The sequence below is a fragment of the Drosophila ananassae genome, chromosome 3L (assembly GCF_017639315.1).
Source record: "Drosophila ananassae strain 14024-0371.13 chromosome 3L, ASM1763931v2, whole genome shotgun sequence".
In the NCBI taxonomy this organism is placed as follows: Eukaryota; Metazoa; Arthropoda; class Insecta; order Diptera; family Drosophilidae; genus Drosophila; species Drosophila ananassae.
This window is the reverse complement of record NC_057929.1, coordinates 16998517-17017646: the sequence shown is the minus strand read 5'-3', so window position 1 is coordinate 17017646 and position 19130 is coordinate 16998517. Positions and strand designations below refer to the sequence as shown.

Below are 19130 nucleotides of genomic sequence, written 5' to 3'. Positions count from 1 at the left end.
GAGGTCACCTCACAGAAAAGGGCTGTCACCCAAAAACGGAGTCTGCGAACTTTATGCCAACAGACTTAGCGGTGCGGAAAACGAAATCACATCATCGACTGGCGGGCCGTATAATCAACCCGTGAATGGTAAGCCCCATCTAATGACCAGTGGCTAGCAAATGAAATCCGTGCCGGGTAAACTATTTGAGGCCCAAAAAGCCAGCACAAAGCCAGAAACGCTTTAGTGTACACGGCGAGACAAGGATATGGATGGGAAAAAGAGGTTTTAATTAATTTGGAACAATTTCTCCCTGTGCACAATTCTATTTTAGCCACAAAGGCAAACAATCAAACAAAGTTCTCCCCTAAAAAACAACAAAATGACGGCGAATCAAGCGACACGCAAATGCAATTCAATGCACTTCTATGGGTGCTTTTCGTAAAAGTTTTCGGACAACCCATAGCCGGACCATTGTTTACCTTTTTTTGTGTTTAAATTTAATTGGTTTCCTATTTAAATTGCATTTGGTTAGGGGCTTTTTCGTTTTCCTTTCTTGATTGTTTGGCTTTGGCTTTGTGCCACTCGTCCATCTATCAGTATATATGTATATATTTATTTCCCGGCACTTGGATCCATATAATTTGCCTTTGATTGCCGGCAATGAAATTGGAAAAACCAAAAATAAAATTCACATAAATTGGCTTTCATTGTCCCAGTATGAAAGTGGCTCTGGCTCCGGCTTTGTTGCACAAGGCACACAATTTCATGCCGCATACTTTATGGCACACACTTTTATGGTGTGTGTGTGTGTGTGTGTTTGTGCCACATTTATTTAGATAACCGATTGTAGTTTTTCCAATTAAAATATTTCGAATTTCATTGCGTAGTTAGGTTGGTAGGTAGGTGCCATTACGAAATACAAAATTGAATTGTTGCCTCTAGGAAAATGGCATCTGCGCCAGAGATTTTCATTTGGCAGCAAATGAAATATATATGTAGACAATAATTTTTATTACAACAGCGTTTTATGACACGCCCGGGGGCGGCCAGAGACTTATGCAGCTCACTGTTTGTCCAGCACAATCACTCCCTCACGCACTGTAAATTTACTTAAGCCGGGCCAAACATTAAAACCACTCTTAAAACAGGCATTAATTTTGCGTTTGAAATGGCAAATAAAATTGTATAAATAAGCAAGAGAGTTCTGGCACTCGAAGCCTGTGAAGAAATAGATTGTTTTTTGCCGAGCGATTACTGGGGTAAATGGCTAAAGCTGTTTCTAAATCGAAATCCACCAATTTTCACACAACACTTAAGCCAGAACAAAGCGTCGAATGGAAAAAAATAAATATACTTCTGCTGCCCGGCCCGGCCCGGACTAGACCCAGTCAGTCGTGGATGGGTTATGTGTCTAACTGGATAATGGAGTCGAGAGCAATTGAAGCGCATGCACTGATTCCATAATCGTGTGGGTGTTCTGACCTGGCCCCAAACTAGACCCGACTGACCAGAAAACCCTTCTGGCCAGGCGGCCGGCCCACACGGACGGAACGGTGAGCCCAACTAAGCGTTAGAGCGTTTTGAAGGGTTAGAGGAATAGCAATAGAAAGAAACGCATAAAATATTAATAACAGGATTTGCCCACTGCTGGCCAAACAAAGCCTGAAGAGTTCACAAACAACAACGGCAGGAACAGCAACAAGCAGCCGGGGGGCCAAACAGTTGGCCAAAACTGCTTCGGCTTTGGCCATAATCCCATTACCGGGGTCAATGCGCCCTCACAACTCCATCGAGGGTTAAATTGAGTTGAGCTCGAGGTCGGGGATGGGGATGGGGCTGGACCTGGGGCTTCTCTAAGCTCAAGTTGCATGCCGCACTTGAGATTCCAGCTTGTACAGAGTGACTCGAAAATCAGAATCGAAATCATGAATCCCAATTCGAATCTGACGGATGGCTGGACTCAATATTCGAATATTTGACGGAAAAAACAAAAAAAAAACAACCGAACCGAGTCCCGTGCCCCAAAGTTGTACGTGTAATTGAATTTTGTGGTGCGTCGTCGCTGGCGTCAATTTATTTGACCACGTATTGTGTGTATTTGCCCGTGGAACTGGGGATGGCTAGGATGGCGGGGTGTTGGCCAAATGAGGCGGGTAAATGGGAAAAGTAGGAAAGCCAAGGGGTTACGAGTGGAGATGGGGTGAGATGGGGATGGCTCTGTTGGTCAGCGGTCAGCGGGGCTGTTGGTCACTACGTGCGTATTACACGCCGAAAGGGTTATAGCCGTCGTAATTGTATTGGCCGGGCTAAACATGGCGCTCAGTTGTCTGTCCGACCGCCTCCACACCCACACCCACATCCCACACCCCACTCCTCTTTGGGTGTGTGCGGTCTGTGTTCCACGCACGTTTCTAATTTTGTGCGTGGCTTGTTAAATTTTTTCCCCAGTTTTTGCTTTTTGGCAATGGTGCTTCTTCTTTGGCGCCTGCACACACAAGCGGCCTTCATTTGGCCAAAACGCAAAGCTCGTGGAATTCGCCCCATTTGGCTGCCCATCCAGAAACGAACAAAAAAAGTTCATTTGGCTATGAGCTGTTTATTATCCGACGCTTTCGCTTTGGTTTTCTCGTTTTTTGCGGGTGTCAGAGTTCAATTTCAAATAATTGTCGAAAGGATTGGTTTTGGAAGGGTCTATTTAGGCCTAATAGGGTCTATTTGTGTAGCTAGCAGAGTTTCTAGACCCAGATTATATAAGCCGGATTTTTAAGGTTCTAAAAATTAAATTCAATACACTGGTTACATTAAAATTGAATAATTAGATTATGAGAACTAACTAGTTAATGCAGTGTCTAGTCAGAAACTAGTCAAATAGCTTTCCGAATAAGGATGGTTGCACATGCGCCCAGTGCATTCCTTTTAAACTCTCCCCTAGAGGTCCTTACTCTCAATAGGAGCAATAAGACTGGCCCTGTCTGAGACGACTTATTAGTACAGATTACAATAATAGAATAATGACTAGAAGACTAAGCTAAACTATTTTAAAAACAAACCTAATATCTATAGCGATAGTCTTTCCATCAAGCAAAAAAAGTATCAGATCGTCCAAGACACATACTAAAAACATAGCATTTTTAAGTAAATACGATTTAAAATGGGAAAATGTTCTATAAAATGTTCTATTTTATTTCAACCAAATAACCCTTTAAAAAGAACCCAAGTCAATAACTTTTGAATTTTTAAACCCAAAAATATAAAATTTGCTAATTACTTTGCTAGTCCATTTCAAAACTCCTGTTCAAACAAGGACTTGTGTTTTTGAAGCTTAAACATGCTGTCAAAAGTACACAGTTTACCTTTTGGCCAAAATAAACGAAACGATTTTAATCCGAAACATAGAGCCAGGAATAACCTGAAGAACTCTCATCTGGCATCTAGTATCTGGAAGATACTTTGCTGCTTTGCTTTGCCGAGGCAAGCAAACAAAAGTGGAAGAAGGAATCTCATGCATCAACGCTTAACAATGTCTTGGAGTGGGTTGGACAGAGAGAGGTCTTGGGCTTGGGCTGCCTAAAGAAGAAAGAAAAGCACTGATTTAACCCCCGCAAACACTAAAACTGAAATCAAATACCTTTGCCCTTAAGCACAATTGACATTATGCACATGACATGGCAAAGCGAAGGGAAAGTCGAAACATAGCTGGAAAACCGAAACGAAAAAGCGAAAAATGAAAAATCAGAAAGCAGAAAGAACAGGTGAAACTCGATGCTGCAACAGCTATACAGACTGGCAGCACCGAGGCCATCCCCCTGACCTCTGGCTGATGGGCGGGGGCGTGGCTTGACATTATACGCTTGTTATAATCCCCGGCAACATTTTTATTGCAATTGTCAACTGGGACCATAAAGCAGCCGAGAATCCCGACACCTACAAGCGTTTTTGCTTTCTTTCTGCGAACCAATGCGAGGCGACACAAATTGAAAATATGACAAGAAAATTCGCTTCAGAAGCAAGTAGGTCGGAAAAGCGGTTCAAACTGAAGGTACTGGGATGGTCGAGGGAGGGGGGGAGGGGGGGGGAAGTCAGTTGCTGCCACAGTTGCTGCAACAGTGGCAGTTTGCTAACTTGCAAAGAGAGCTGGCGTCGAAAGCATATTGATTTTGGGAGCAGAAAGCGAGCGGGTTGCGGAAATGTTTTGCCAACGTTGCCAAAAAAGGAAAAATCGGAAAGAGAAAAAAATGAAAAGGATGTGAAAAATGCCATGCATGTGTGAGGGAGTATGTGTGTGTGTCAGGAGTGAGGATTGCATTGAAAAGCGCATGCATCAAGGTGAAGTCAGCAGTTTCCTTTCGCCTTTCGACCGCTGATGCTGCAGTTGTGCTCTGCTCAGCGAAGCAAATAAAAATAATATTTTATCCATGGAGCGAGAAATCGAGAAGGATGCAACGAGGACGAGGACGAGGACGAGGACGTGGCTAAGGAACAATGAGCCGGGATTGTCGAAAATGCGTTTACCAATGCCCAAGCCAAAGCCAAAGCCCATGCCGCAAGTCCATGCTCCTCCAAGCGGCCCCGCGAACAATGGCCGAGGATGCTGGGCGCCAGTAGAGCCAGCTCTTCAGCTCTACAATTTACTATATATAGAGATATATATATACATCTCCTGAACTGACCCAGATAGTCCTGTTCGGTGGAAAAGTTTATTAGCTTGGCTAAGTTAACGCTCGGCTGCTCGAATCAGTGGCAGCGGATAAAAAATTATGGCACTGCTGGGCATTCTTAATAGTGTGTGCAAAAATGGTCTAAAAAGGCTTCAATGGAAGTGCATTTTTGGGGAAATAAAACTTGAAACTACAGAAATCAAGTAAAATATTAAGGATCTAGGTAGGAGAACAATTTTTAAACGCTCTTTAAATAATAAATCATCAAAACTCTTAATATTTCCAACCATCCCATCATGACTTAACTTTTAGTTCCCAAAACTGAATCATAAAAAACAAGCCCTAAGCTTCTGGTCTTTTGAAAACATTTTTCTTGAATTTGCATAATCCTTTAGTGGGCTTGAGCCCCAGGTCTAGTTATAAATGAAAGTTTAGTTTCCAGGAGCAGGTCCAGGACTAGGCCAAACCCAGACCCACGGGAGTGGATCAAATACCGGATACGGGCAACATAAAGCGCAACTTGAGGTGCAATCGTTGTGGTCATCCGGATTCCGGACCAAGTGCTGACGTAATGTCGTAATAATATTAACGCACAAAACAAAACTTTTATTGAGGCCATGAGGCAGGCGGCCTTTTATGGCCGTAAAAAGGGCCATAAAAATGTTTAAAGTCGGCCAAATAGGCGCTAAGCAGCGGCAAAGTTCACTTGTTGAGCTGCCTAGTTCATTTTTCCGCTTTATTTTGATATTTTTCATTTTTTTTTAGATGCCTGTGGCAAGTTTGAAATAAACTTTTCCCGGGGCTCTTGATTTTACGTGTATTTAGTGTGGATATTTTAAAGCCGACTTTATGGCGCTCAAGCCGGTTTATATTTCTTAAAAGTTTCTCGAAAAGCGAGCTGCTTAAGTGGACCAAGCGAAACTTTCGGCCATTGTCCAAGAAAATTAAAGATATAAATAAGTTTCGTTTTTATGCCATGGAGGCAGCTCCCTCCCTCCACCACTCTGGTAATCATTGTGGGATCCATTTAATCAGCCTCATTCCGAGAAACTTTATGGCTTTCCGGCATCGCATCGCACTTAAGTATCTGAAAGTGGGCAAAAACGACTTCCAGCCACGCCCAGGACCCCAACGCATGCAATAAAAACTAAACAAATCGCTGCCAATGGCACTTATTATCACCTCAGCAGATTTATCACCTGCTGACCGCAACAGACCAAAAATTAATATACAAATAACAGACACACTCTCCGGCATGGCAGGTGAGCCCGGCCAGGCATATACAAATGGCAACTGAAATGTAAGACGACGAGTGTCTATGTGTGACTATATATACACCAGAGTGGGTGTGGCTCACACTCACACTCACTCCCTGCCCCGCCACGCCCCGGACAGGACTGGCCGCCCTTTGATAAATTTACTACACAAATTGAGTCGCTAAATTAGAACATTTATTTTTGCTGCCCCGGCGTTGCCAAAAAAAAAGAGAGAAAAGAAAAAAGAAACACAACCCATTGTGGGTGGAGAAGCGAAGCGAAAAGGAAAAAAATCCCCCAAGTGCGTTTGCCACTTGATGTGGCATCTAACGAAACCCGAATATCGTCCTTGCCCCAGCACCCCCTCTTCCTGTTGCCTTCATTATTTTGGACCAGCGCATCGACATCGACTGGCTGCACTTCATACTTAAGCTCGTCCAAATCTCGAGAGTGTAATTTATTGTTATCATTTGTTTGGCTAAAAGCAAAGGAAAAAAGCACAAAAAGACCAGCACACAAGGACGAAGGACGTTGGACACAGGACGAAGATGGCGAACATGGCGTAAGACCAAGAAATGCTAAAATTAAGAACATTTTTATTAAGGATTTTGGGATACTCTTTTTTTAGAGAGATCTATGTAAGTATTCTGTTGATTCTTTTATGAAAATGGATATTTTATATTAGAAAATGAAATTTAAGTGTAATATTAATTTAGAGGGCTTTTTATTACAAAAACAAATAGTATTATTCAAAATTATTGCAATAAAATCGCGCCTATATATTTTTAACATTCAGTCTTCCATACTTTGGGTTTATCTGAGCAACACTCTAACTCTCCCTGCTCTTAGATCCGTACAATATGCAGCAGCGACTCTTGGTCGTTTGAATGGTAGGTGGTACAAGCTTTTCGTTAATAATAACAAAAAGAGTTCTAAAATTTAAAAGACTTTATTATAAAGTTTATAATACACTTAAGATTTAAGATTTAATTTTAATATAAATAAATATAGAAGCCTCATAAGATTTTTTGTTTTAAAGAGAAAGTTTAATAAATAATACAATTTTTTAATAATTATTATTGTTAATTTCTGAAAGTGTGCCGATGTAAAAATATAATTTTATGTTTCTCCAGCATCTAAAAAATCTATATAATTTTTCCAAAATCTCTAAATGCCAATACTCCCCATTTCTAGGGTATTTCTAGCAATTCCGCCAAGAGAAAAAAAAATTAAGAACCCACGAATAGGGAGTAAGGAGAGCCGAACAGAGACGGAGGAAGGAATAGAGGGCGTAGCTGGCACACACACACACACACAAAGACATGCGCACACACACCGAGAGAAACATGTATGGCATTTAGATAACTAAAGTAATTTATTTTATATGGAGGTCATGTGCTCACGGACATGTGAGCGTAAATAGCAAAAGGAAGAGACATTCAGCGGCAGTTGATTGCGATGGTGTGTGTGTGTGTGTATATATGAGAGTGTGTGTGAGGGTGGGTGGGAAAGTGGGTAGAGTGGATGTATTCTGGGGGAAATTACGCACCGAAACTGAGACATTTCCGTTCGACACAGATATTTTGTGCTGAGACCGGCAGAAAACAGAAGCCCAACCTGAATCTCCGGATAAGCGAGCCAAAGAACCAGGACATGGCCATCGGTTGGCCCAATTTTATTGCCCACTTTCGGGGGAATTAGCATGCGAATTAACCAGAAATCCAAAAACCGACCCAGTCCAGGGTCCAGAGTTCCAAGTCCAGCGGAGCAAAAAACAAAAATCGGAGTCAAAGTTGAAAATTCAATTTCCCCCAATTCCAGTTCCGCAACAAACTTAATTAAGTGTAGTTCTGCAGCTTCGGAGGAATGGAGCACAGGATCCGGGAGGCTAAGAAAGGACTATTGAATATTTGGCACAAATAGTTGGGCATACTTTTTGGCGCCCAACTACTGCCGCTTCTGCTCCTTCTGCTGCTGGTTGTTTTTTGGCTATCCTGAAAATGATTTAATTGGAAAATTGTTTAGCTAACTGGGAGAGAGAACTTATGAAAAATGCATCGCAAAGTTGTGTGTTGCATAGTTCGGGGGCAGATTGCTAATTGAGCCGAAGCGGTCATTAAAAATGCATGACGCCTATTTTTGGTCGGATCCGAAGCTTAATTAAAACGAAATTTCGCTTTAATAGGTCGCTGGGGGGATAGCAACTGCAAGGATATACACACACACACATACCATACACGCCCTCTTCCCCCAATTGGCCTATTAGGCTCGCATAACAATGATGCCAATAAGCAGCCGTAACAACTAGCACACACTACTGCCATTTTACATGAGGCCCCAGCAAATTATTACAAACCTAATGACCTAATATATAAATTTTAGCCAAGAGCTTGGGCAGAAGGCAGGAGAGAATGGGGATATCCCGCCCCGTAACAAAGGAACCAGCGGGTGCGCTACACAACCTCCCTTGCTGATAAGATTTCCAGGAGGATGGTGTGGTGTTGGGGTAGCATGCAAAATATATATTCCTCATTGTCGTTGGGTATGCCATTATCTGGGTTCTGGATGCTGGATTCTGGGGTCTGGGTCCTGATTCTGGGTCCTGGGCCAAGCCAAGAAAAAAATAAAATGCGGAAAAAAATGGAAAGAAATGGCCTCTAATTTATGAGAAAAAAGCGAGAAGAATACCCCACATACGTTACGCACAATAAATATGTGGTGCAGCCAGAAGGAGCTAATTTTTTAAAAAGAGTAATTTTTTGGTATTCATGGCATTCATTTTTCTGCTCAACAAATATTCGGCTAAGCCGTAATACAAAAAACCAGTTCCTTTAAGCCAAAAAGAGTACATTTGTAGCCCCACTGGCTCGTGTGAGTGTTTGTGAGTGTTTGTGTTAGTGTAAGTGGGTTTGTATGCACTCAAGTGGTTGCATTCTTAAATTGGATTAAGTGGGTTTTTGCCATGGGGACTCCACTCCATCCTCTAGCTACTGGCCCAGTGGATGCTTTTTGCAAGATATTCGTATTCGTATTCTTATATTATTCTTCCTATTTTTGTTTTTTATTTGTCAGCTTGGCTTTACGCTCGAGAGAACTTGAATTTAATTAAGAGCAAATATTAAAGCACTGTTTCTGTCCAAACACAGAGAAAGTGTACTTTTCGGAGTAACAACAAGCCTTCCAAGAGTATCAGTCTTAAGCAAACAGCACAGCCTGAGCTCTAGAAAACTTTAAAATAATGATTTTGTTTAATGGAAGCAACTACTTGAATCAAAGCACCAATTAGACCTGAAAGAAATAAGCACAATGGCCAAGTATTTGCCATTTATCTTTCTTAATCGCCGTGAACAGCACTCGGATTGAATAAAATCGTTACAAAGGAACTCGCAAAATCCGGATCATTAACATGAAACATTAATAGAGCCCACGCTGGCAGATAAACTGACTTGGCCTAAACGTGTGGCTCTTTTCACACAAAAAACACATCGCATCGCAACGTCAGGAGTCAGGCAAGTCCTATAGGACCTCTTCATTCAATCAATAGGAGTTGGGGTCGGGAATAAAAGTACATGGCAATAAACATTTCATTGAAGACGCAACAAAAAACGCATGCCGGGGCATAAAACGAAGCCAGAAAGCTCAGCAAAGAGGCGGGCGACTGTGGGAAATGGCCGGGAAACTTGCAACGTTTATCGGGGTAACACGAGACACTGGGACCGCCAACGCAGTAAAAATGAACCAGAAGTCATAAAAATTGAAAGCTCGCCCCGAGTATTTCCCATCTCCCACTGGCAGCGAGAGAAATATGTATAATAAAGAAAATTGAATATGCCCAGAGGCGGTCAGGGAGCCAGGGCCCCCAAGAACCCCCAACAAACGAAAACAAAACAAAACAAAAAGGCTGCTGGCTGCCACATGGTTCAGACAAACACTTTTCACGAAAAAGACGACACAAGTCCGCATGACAAACTAACAAGAATAGGAATTATTTACAAGATGGCTAGTAGATGCTCTTTATAAAGGATATAACTAAATAAATAGGTGATGTATCTAAAGTAAGTCTTAATTATCTAAAATCTAAGATATAGATTCCACTCTATATACCCTTTTTCACAGCTCAGAAGGAAAGACTCAGAGTTAGAAAATAACCAAAAACCAATTTCAGTCTTGGTCTTTAAACGATCCAGTTACTCCCCTTCTTGTCCCAGTCCACCTTTCCTTCGGTTAAAATGTAAATTTTATATCTACGTTAAATGTCTGGCTCTGGATACAAATACCAGATACAGATACAGCAACGGGCTTTCGTCGATTGCGATTTTTATGCGACACAAAATCTGTGGAAAACAGTCCCGACTCGGCGTTCAATCTGTTTTTTATGGCAGACGCAGAAAACAAACCCGAAAAAAAGACCAAAACTAACACAAAGCCAATGAAATTTACTTAGTTGGCAACATGCTAGCGAAATTGGATGAGATATATGTTATCAGGGAATTGGTTGGCTGAACGACTTGGACTTTTCCAGGAAAGTTAATAGGGGTATTACTTAGAGAGATAAAAGACAGTGGGGTTTATCGACTATGGGATACCCGGTACTTTCTTCTTTTACATTACTCACTTTTATTGCGTTTTTCTGTATATTTTTGGGTGCTACAGAATAAGCCATAAGGGAATCATGTCCATAACTCCGATAAAAATAGCCTGATGGTAAATGGGCCTATATAAGGGTTTGGTTTTAAAACATATTTTAAATCATATAGCCTATCTCTTATAGTGACATGGCTACGAGTAATGGGTATTATTATCATATTGTGATACCCGTTACTTTCCTGTTCCCATTTTCCAGGCACTTTTGATGCATACTTTTGGGTGGTAGGGAACAAGCCAATAGGGAATCTGAATACAAATGTCTATAACTCCTCTAAAAATCACACTGTTTTGTTGAATTTGAAAGCAAAACAAAAACTTGTATTTTATATTAAATATTTAAGCTTCATATAGATACTATTAACATTCCATACATAAATTACAAATTCCAGGCCATCATCGAATTAAAATCGATTAGGCCATCGAGAACCCATTCCATTAGCACTTTTCCCACCCAAGCTGAGAAGAAACTTATTTATAAACTGATTTGCATTCCGGGGAACAAGACATCCCGACACAGCCTAAGCCTAAGCTGTTTCCCAGCGCAAAACTAAGACAGTGCAAAAATTGGCAAGCAAGTCGTAGGATATGGCCCCTCTCTCAATCGTCTCTATAGTATAAATAGCTGGGGGAAACTGTCGCCTGTCGGCGCCTCCTTGCAGATTCCATTTCGATTCGATGTCAAGAAAGTGCAGATCTATCTTTGGGATTCCCTATTTTTCCTGCCAACATTTCCCTCCCTCCGCCAATAGCAGCTGGTTCTGTGAGGCATGCCACGTGCGGCAAGGCGGGGAGAATAAAGTCATAAAATTGAATTGGTAATTTTTTGTGTTAAAAGCAGAAATTAAAATAAATTGAATTGCTGCTAAGACGAGCGACGGCGAAGGAGCTCTAAAATGGGAAGGAAAATGCAAATGAGTCACATCGATGGAAAAGGCGGAAAATGGAGGGTCTGGGGGATATATATCCTGGTACTATATAGGTAGGCGACCCACGAAATGAAAACAAAATAAAATATAAAAAAAAAGTACAGAGGCCCAGGAAAGAAAAGAAAATCGCTTCAACGAGCGAAATAAATGCATTGTTGTTGTTACTGTTTTATGGTTGGCATTCCCCCGCGTCCTCATCGCTCGTCCTTCGTCCTTAGTCCTTAGTCCTGTGACCTGCTCATTGTTCATTCGGTTGTTGTTGCTGTTACTTGTGCCGCCGCCGCTGTTATTGTAATAGGATTACTGCATAAATTAAAGTATTTACCGTGGCATCATCAAATAAGATTTGCAACGCCCCCGCCCCCCCATCAGAGGAGGAAAAATACAAAAAAAAAAAAGAAAACCGGGTAGCATCCTGCCACCACCCCCCTAACGAGCTACAATGCGCGAACATCAAAAATCGCAAGGATAAGTGCGGAAAAAAAAAGGAAATACCTAGAAAAAGCAGAACAAAACAGCAAAGTAAATAAATAAATGTAGGAGCAGAGAGAGAGAGAGATAGCATCCCAGTGACAGAAAGAGACAAGTGCAGGACAATGGAAAGAGACGGGGCGAGTTCAAGTAAAGTTTATTGCATAATTTTCGACGGCTTAGTTAAAGTGTAATGTAAACACAAGAGCCGGGAGGAGAAAGCTGGGGGCAGAGCGGAGAGCGGAGAAAGTAAGAAAGAAAGCAAGTGATGTAAAAAACGGTTGAAAGGCCACCGAGAGATGAGACAATAAAAGTGCAGATTATAAGAAAATATGTCACTGGAGCTTTTATTTCGAAATGCTCTTCCTTTTGAAATGCCAAAAGCTTTGGGAAGTATTATTCCCCCTTTTTTTTTAAATAAAAAAATATTTAGAAAATCCCCCAGAGATGTTTTCAAAACTATTCCTTTTTACTTTCCAGCCCTCCACTTTCATATTTGAAATCCCTTGGGAGCCGGCATAGACCGCAGAAACATGAAATATGTATCCAAAAAACCGCTGGCCACTTTCGAAGGACCTCGGCTTGTGATTTCCGCCAAATTCCAGGACAACAGTACGCCACCGAAATCACTTCGAAAATTTTGAAACTAAACACACAAAAACCGCAAATTTCATTTTGATAAAATTTTAATTTGGTCGAAAGCCCGCAAAAGCCAAGAGGGCGGGTAGCTCTCGTTAGCGGAGGAGCAGGAGGAGGTCGCAACTGAAAGTGGCAGGGGCAGTGGCAGTGGCAGTGGAGCCTGCGACCTCGACTCGCCTCAATAATTCAAAGATGCTAAGCCGCAAATTGGCATTGGCAGTGGCAGTGGCGGTGGCAGTGGGTCGGTAGATGGTTGGGTGGCTGTTTGATGTTGGCCCGCAGCTGAGTCCTCCCCCTCGACAGACAGGATACACATCCGTTGGGGCCCTAAAAGCAGGACGAGACCGAAGGTCTAACACGCACGCATTAAACTCTATTGGGTGCTAATGTTTTTCCCTGCCACCCATCCACCCACCCATCCCTCGCCGCGAAATTTTCATAAATTCAGCAATGAGCTTGTCGACGCATGTGTGTGTGTGTGTGTTTGTGCCTCTGTGTGCCTGTGTGTGTGTAATAAAAATACGCTAAAATGTTTGTATCACATACATAAACACGCTGCTTATTGCCTACTTGTCGGGGCAGAAAGCAAAGATACGCGGCATGTGTGTGGCAGTGGCAGTAACAAGTAGGCAGGAAAATGCTGTTCATTTGGCAAGGCTTCTTCCGCCAAAAAGGTAGTACAACAGAAGTGCCTGCTTTCCAGATTATTAAAGCTAAAGAATTTAAGAAAAAATACTAAAAGCAAGTAGCTTTAAAAATCACTTCATCCATAACACTCCTTTTCTTATTAAATCCTTATTTAATTTCCTTTCAAAATCCTTTTAAATTTGACTTCAAACTGTTATGGGAATTTGAGAGATTTTCGGTAATTTGGTTGGGGCACAAGACACAGTCTATTCAGGGCGGTGGCTGCCACATGAAGCCCCCATAACCCCATAACCCCTTCCGATGTGCCACATCCAGAATCCATTTGGCATATACGCTTATGCGCGGGCTTATCGGCGCTTCAAGTAAACAGACAGGCAGCTATAAAAATTTGCATTTGACTAATGCCAAATATTCAGAGACGACAGAGCGTCGGGGCCACCCACAGGACACCCACAAGGAGTTGGCTCCCACTCCCCCTCCCCCTCATTCTCCAACCCTTAACCCCTCGATGAGTCAACCCTTACAAGCAAACAGCAACAACAATAACAATGTCTTGGAGGAGATGCCAATGCGTTTACTGATTTTTTGAGTACGATACGTGCAAAGATTTTCTTTTCACAGGACTTTCTTCCTTTTTTTTGGAGGAGGAGGGTGAGGGTGGACTGGCAAGGATAAAAGAGGATGCTTTTATGCTATTTCCTATTAAGCTATTTGTTGCTGGCTCTCTTTTATCGCTCGGGCTCTCTTCTCGTTTCTCTGCATTGTGAGTTTGCCAAAAACCGTGTATGGCGTTGCATTGCAAAAGATACTAAAAGCTTACCCCACACACAGATACACCCCACACACACACACACACACACTCTTGTCTCGTTTATCGATTTTCATCCCCCACCGCTCCACTCCATCGCTGTCTGCAATTGCACCCTGGCCCAGTATTTGTGGGCTTGTGGATGTGTTTGTGCAGATTTTTGACATGCCAACGCATTTTAAATTTGCATTTTTTGGCACCGAAACTGCCGAAAAATTTCTAGCTAGCTAAAAGCATTAAGGCCATTGTGGCTGTTCTGGACTGGGATGCTTTCTGTTAAAGTTCGGGGGTTGAACAAATGAAATTGCGAAAAATATGCCAACAATAGACTTTAGTTTTCGTTAGCAAAAATATTGAAAAATATTGCTATGCTAATATTTAGATAGATGTGTATGTGTGTATATAGTGTGTTAGGGTGAGTGTTTTGGATAGAAATAATTTTGAAAAATTGCTAAACTGAATGGAAATATTACCATACGGTAGATGCTTCCAAATAAATAGAGATATTAAGTAAATACTGGCTATCAGAGTTTCTTTAAAAGTAAATTATGGGAAAATATCAAGTGTTGGGCCATAGTTTTGATTTAATTTAAAATTTAGATTTTGCGCACAAGAGAGCCCCAAACACTAGAACCCATTACCCCATCAGGAGTCCCCCCGGGTCTTTGATTTTGATAAAAATCCATCATCTCACCCCCTTAACCTCCAGCAGAAGCCTAATCCCGACATAAACTCACAGCTCTTCTGACTCTTGTTTTATAAAATTTATGACGAACCATATACACGAATATAAATGCTACAATAAGTCACTGTCATAAGTTGCAAGTTCGTGTGTGTTGTGGGCGGATGTTGCCGCACAGGATTTTTCGGTGAAGGTAACTTTTTACAAAAGCTGCTTCTGCTCTTGATTTATTGGGGCTGACGTATTGGCACACATTTGTGAAGGATCTAGGGGGTAGAGAGTGTGAGAGAGCTTCCCAACTTCCTACAAATATTAATTAATATTTTTTTTTACTTTTGAAATCGCTCCCCCGACGGTCATTGTTTAAGGTTCTCTAGCGATCTCATTAAGTCCTAACACGCCCACAATTAAAAGCATTCCCCATCGGGGGCGGGAACAGAAAAGAATCTTTAACAGAAATTATGAGAAGCTCTTATAATAGATTATGTCGAAACGGAACCAAACTCGGCAGGAGTAGGGGGCATGCCCCAAAAAATTAATTTGAAAATATAAAGCTGCGCGAGAAGCAGGGTGGCTGGCCAGAATAGCCGTGAATTTGTTGTGTGTCACGTCCAGTCTTGGGGTTTTCCAGGCTATTCCGTTCAGTATGGAAATTTTTTCGTATTTTCTTGGAGGCCATTTCTGGCAAATGGCAGCTAAGCGATGCATAATGAGAACTCAAGCTAACAGTCTTGGGGACTGGCTGCGGTTTGCCTCAAGGCCTCCCTCCCTCCCTTGAAAGTAAGGAGACTCTTTAAGGAAAGTACTGGCACACACAAGACGCAATTGATTTAAGCTGCTTGGCTGGGCTCTTCGCCTTTGACTGGGCCTAATCCTATTTTTCATTAATCTAATTAGGGCTGCGTAGACGAAGAGAGAGCATCCAAAACATTTTCGGTAGACACGAGGCCAATCTAATGAAATTATTTGCCAAAGAAACAACGGTCCCCCCGGGTCGCCCGATTGGCCTTCCACACAATGCACTTCTCGAGAGCATTATCGATTAGACGAATTGAGGTCAATTAGTCGAGGCTTCGGGCTGGAGAAATTTTGGCAAGCGAGAAATTTCAAAAATCCCAATTAGCCGAATGTAGAAGAGCGTCTTTTAAATGAATTTCCAGTGAACGTTAAAGGAGGGACAAATCCCAAAGGATAAAGTATATTGGCAATCTAAGGAGAACCGAAAGCCAAAAAAAAAAAAGCATTCCCCGAGGTAATCTCGCAACCGAAACCTTGACAGCCAGGGAGCTGGAGAGCTGGGCGCCAGAGCCCAAGAAATATTTAATGCTCACTGCCATACTTAATAATAAAAAACCTTTTACACGCTGCACCAAAAAAAAAAAAGGAAAAGAAAGTAGAATGGGAAAAGGCCAACAACAGACGTCCCCCGGGCATCGCTAAGCGGGCAAAAAAGGCCCGAAAGAAAGTACAATGGGCCAAGGAGGCGAGAAGTGCGATAAATAAAGCCAGGATTTGAGCCAAGAGTGCAGGGCATTCAAATGTTGTTAATACACATAGAGAAAAGTTTAATTGAGGAGTCAAATAATGCTTAAAAAGTAAATTCAAAGGAACTAATATAATTCATAGCATACTTTTTGGCGCCTTAACATAAGATTTCCTTAAAAGGATAATTTTTAAGCCTTTTCCTTTAAAAAGAATATACAAGTAATCCCCAGACTTGTGATTTCCCTCAGTGAACACTCAAAAACAGCAGAAAACTGCACACTAAATGCTTGGGCGCCTGAAAGTATGCTTTCAATTGTGCGCAATTTAGTGCGACAGGACGACAACAAAAGGGCCTCTTTCTGGAGCCAGCACCCCTACCTGTTCCAATGTGTTCTATGTCTATGTTTGTGTGTGTGTGAATGCAATTGTACTGGTGTGTGTGCGCTTGACTAGGTGCGAACAAACACGTGCGAATGCGGCGCCTAAAAACAGGCAACACAAAAAGGCCAGCGACTTTTGCTCATTGTTTGCCATGCTCTCCGCTTTCCGGGAGGCAGTAGAAGCATGCTTTCTGCTTTGCTGTTTGCTGCTTTCTGCTCTGCGATTACGATTATTATGATTATTGTTTACTAAAGCCAGGGTGCAAGAAAACACGGCCAGAAGTTAGGGCAAATATCATAATAAAAGTCCATAAAATAAAACTGCCTGGCGACTGCGACTGCTACTACTACTGCCACTGCCTGGTTTTCGGCAATCTTTTCTTCTTTACTCGCTCCGTTCCATTTTATTCCTGGCCAACAATGCGACGCGGCGCGCCGAGAGCCGAGCGCGGTGCTAGTTTTATGTGCCACATAAACATAGCTGCCACTCGCGTTGTTGCACGCTTTTTGGCGCGCAAAAACTTGGCGCTCGCTTTGCCATTTTATTGCTTGTCTTACACACTCAAACACACACCAAAACACACAGCAACACACACACACACACACACTGGGAGAGAGAGAGCTATATGGGGCCATGACTTTTGTCATTCCATTTCGTTTGGTTCCGTTTTGCCTTTCTTGTGCCAACAACCTGCCACGCCTGAAATATGCTAGCTGCATACTTTTGGGCGCCGGGCATGAAATTAAATGTAGGAAAAATTTACGAAAATAAATATAAAGCCTTCAAGTCAGATACGGTTTCGGTTGTAAAAGAAAATTTGTATATTTTTTGTTTCGTTTTCCCTCTCTGGGAGATACAAATTCCACCACAATATTTAAAGGCATGTGAGGCACAAAAAGCAAGATTCTTTAGATAAAAAGCTATTTTCTTTTGTTCTTAAATCTGATATGTAAAATAAACATCACTAACCTGCTTACTGATGCTAATAATCAGGCATTACAGCGGGGATTTTCAATTAAAAATATTTTTCTCAAGTAGGCGAACTTTTTTTTGGGGGATTAAAGGTTCTTATTAACTGAGAACTCTTTGAGACTGCTGTCTTGTTTTTCTTTCGGGGATTGCCCAAAAAAACTCGTTCGCGTTTCGGTTTCTGTGAACTGTGATTACTCTCCGCGTTGGCAAATTAAGGCTGCGCCTAGTCGGCCGGACACGGACGTCGCTTTGCCGGAAACGGAAGCCGGAAATTGCGCGCACAACAAGCGACCAAGGACCGAAACCCAGGACGCACTCACTACCACTATACCCAGTCGGCTTGTTTTTATATTTTAATTTTTTTTATATACTTTTCTGGTTGTTTTTAATACTGCTTGCCAGGCCAATAAAACCGCAGATAATCCAGCCGTTTGACACGGCCCCCGAGATGCGTATTTAAAAATACTTGAAACGCAATTAATTTTGATTTTTATTTATTTTTTTTTGTTTTTAAACGAAATCGGACACGAATCGAACACACACGTGCTCTTCTCACGCGCCACACTCTGCGGCAGTGCCAGCGGCAATTAATTATGTTTGCCTTGTTGTCCTTCGTGTTTGTTGCGAGTATTTAACATGTCTGGGATGTTGCAACGAGCGACAAAAGGACACCTCTCCAGGACACCAATTGCAAACAGTTATTTTTCGGTTTACTTTCTTTGTTGCGAAAATGGCATCACCCCTCCCAGGAGTAGTTTCCACAGATTTTTACGCACGCCGCGTTCTGTTTCACGAATTATTTTCACGAATTGTTTTCCGACGCACGTCCGGTTCCGTCGACTCTCGCAAATACTCTCATCGAGGATTCTGACAACACGCTGGGTTCTATGCTACAGAATGCTAACAGTCTGTGGAGAAAGTGCAACATAACTGTAATAGCAAAAGAAAGTTTAACAGCTGCTGTTAGACTTACGGTTTATTTCCCATCAACTCTCTGGCTTGCAAACTCTTCTCTTTTAACATTTTGCTCTGTTATACGAGTGTTATACGCCTTCCAGTCGGCGAGAATGGTACTCTCCCTCATCTGTATCTCTCAGATACTCTCTCACCGGCTTTGGGTTTGTTTGGCGGCATTTCTGAGATTCGCATCGTTGTGCCGGCTCCGGGTTCCGCACTCTGGAGATTCTCCAGAGGAAACTTAAATGCATTTGCTTATAAATTATGTCTTCGTGGCGTGTTAATGTGCCCTGAATCGCTGACTGACGGCTTGACAGAGTGACAGACTGACGGAGTGGAGGACTGGCTGCCACCAGAGTTGCTCCGTCGACGCCAGATTTTTGTCCGCCCTACGACAAGGACACACCTGTTGTGCCACCTGTAATGCAGGTGAAAGGGTGTCCTTCCTGCGCACAGCGAAGGGCGTTGGGTAATGCACATGACATGTAATTGAATTAAATTGATTTAATGTGTAGTTTTCAATTTAATAATATTTAATATGACAGGATATTATTTTTAGAAATTGGAAATATACACATGTAGATGTTTCTCCTTCCGTTGCCCAAATCTTTCAATGAT

The 19130-nt window shown here is 42.2% G+C and overlaps 1 protein-coding gene across 1 annotated transcript in view; it reads right to left on the bottom strand.

The window, feature by feature from the left end:
• Positions 1-18440, bottom strand: part of LOC6496544 — a 122228-nt gene extending 103788 nt beyond the window's left edge. Inside the window, exon 1 of the mRNA XM_001961077.4 lies at positions 17553-18440. The gene's annotated coding sequence lies outside the window, so the exon portion shown is untranslated. The remainder of the gene's footprint in view (positions 1-17552) is intronic.
• Between the last annotated feature and the right edge of the window lie 690 nt (positions 18441-19130).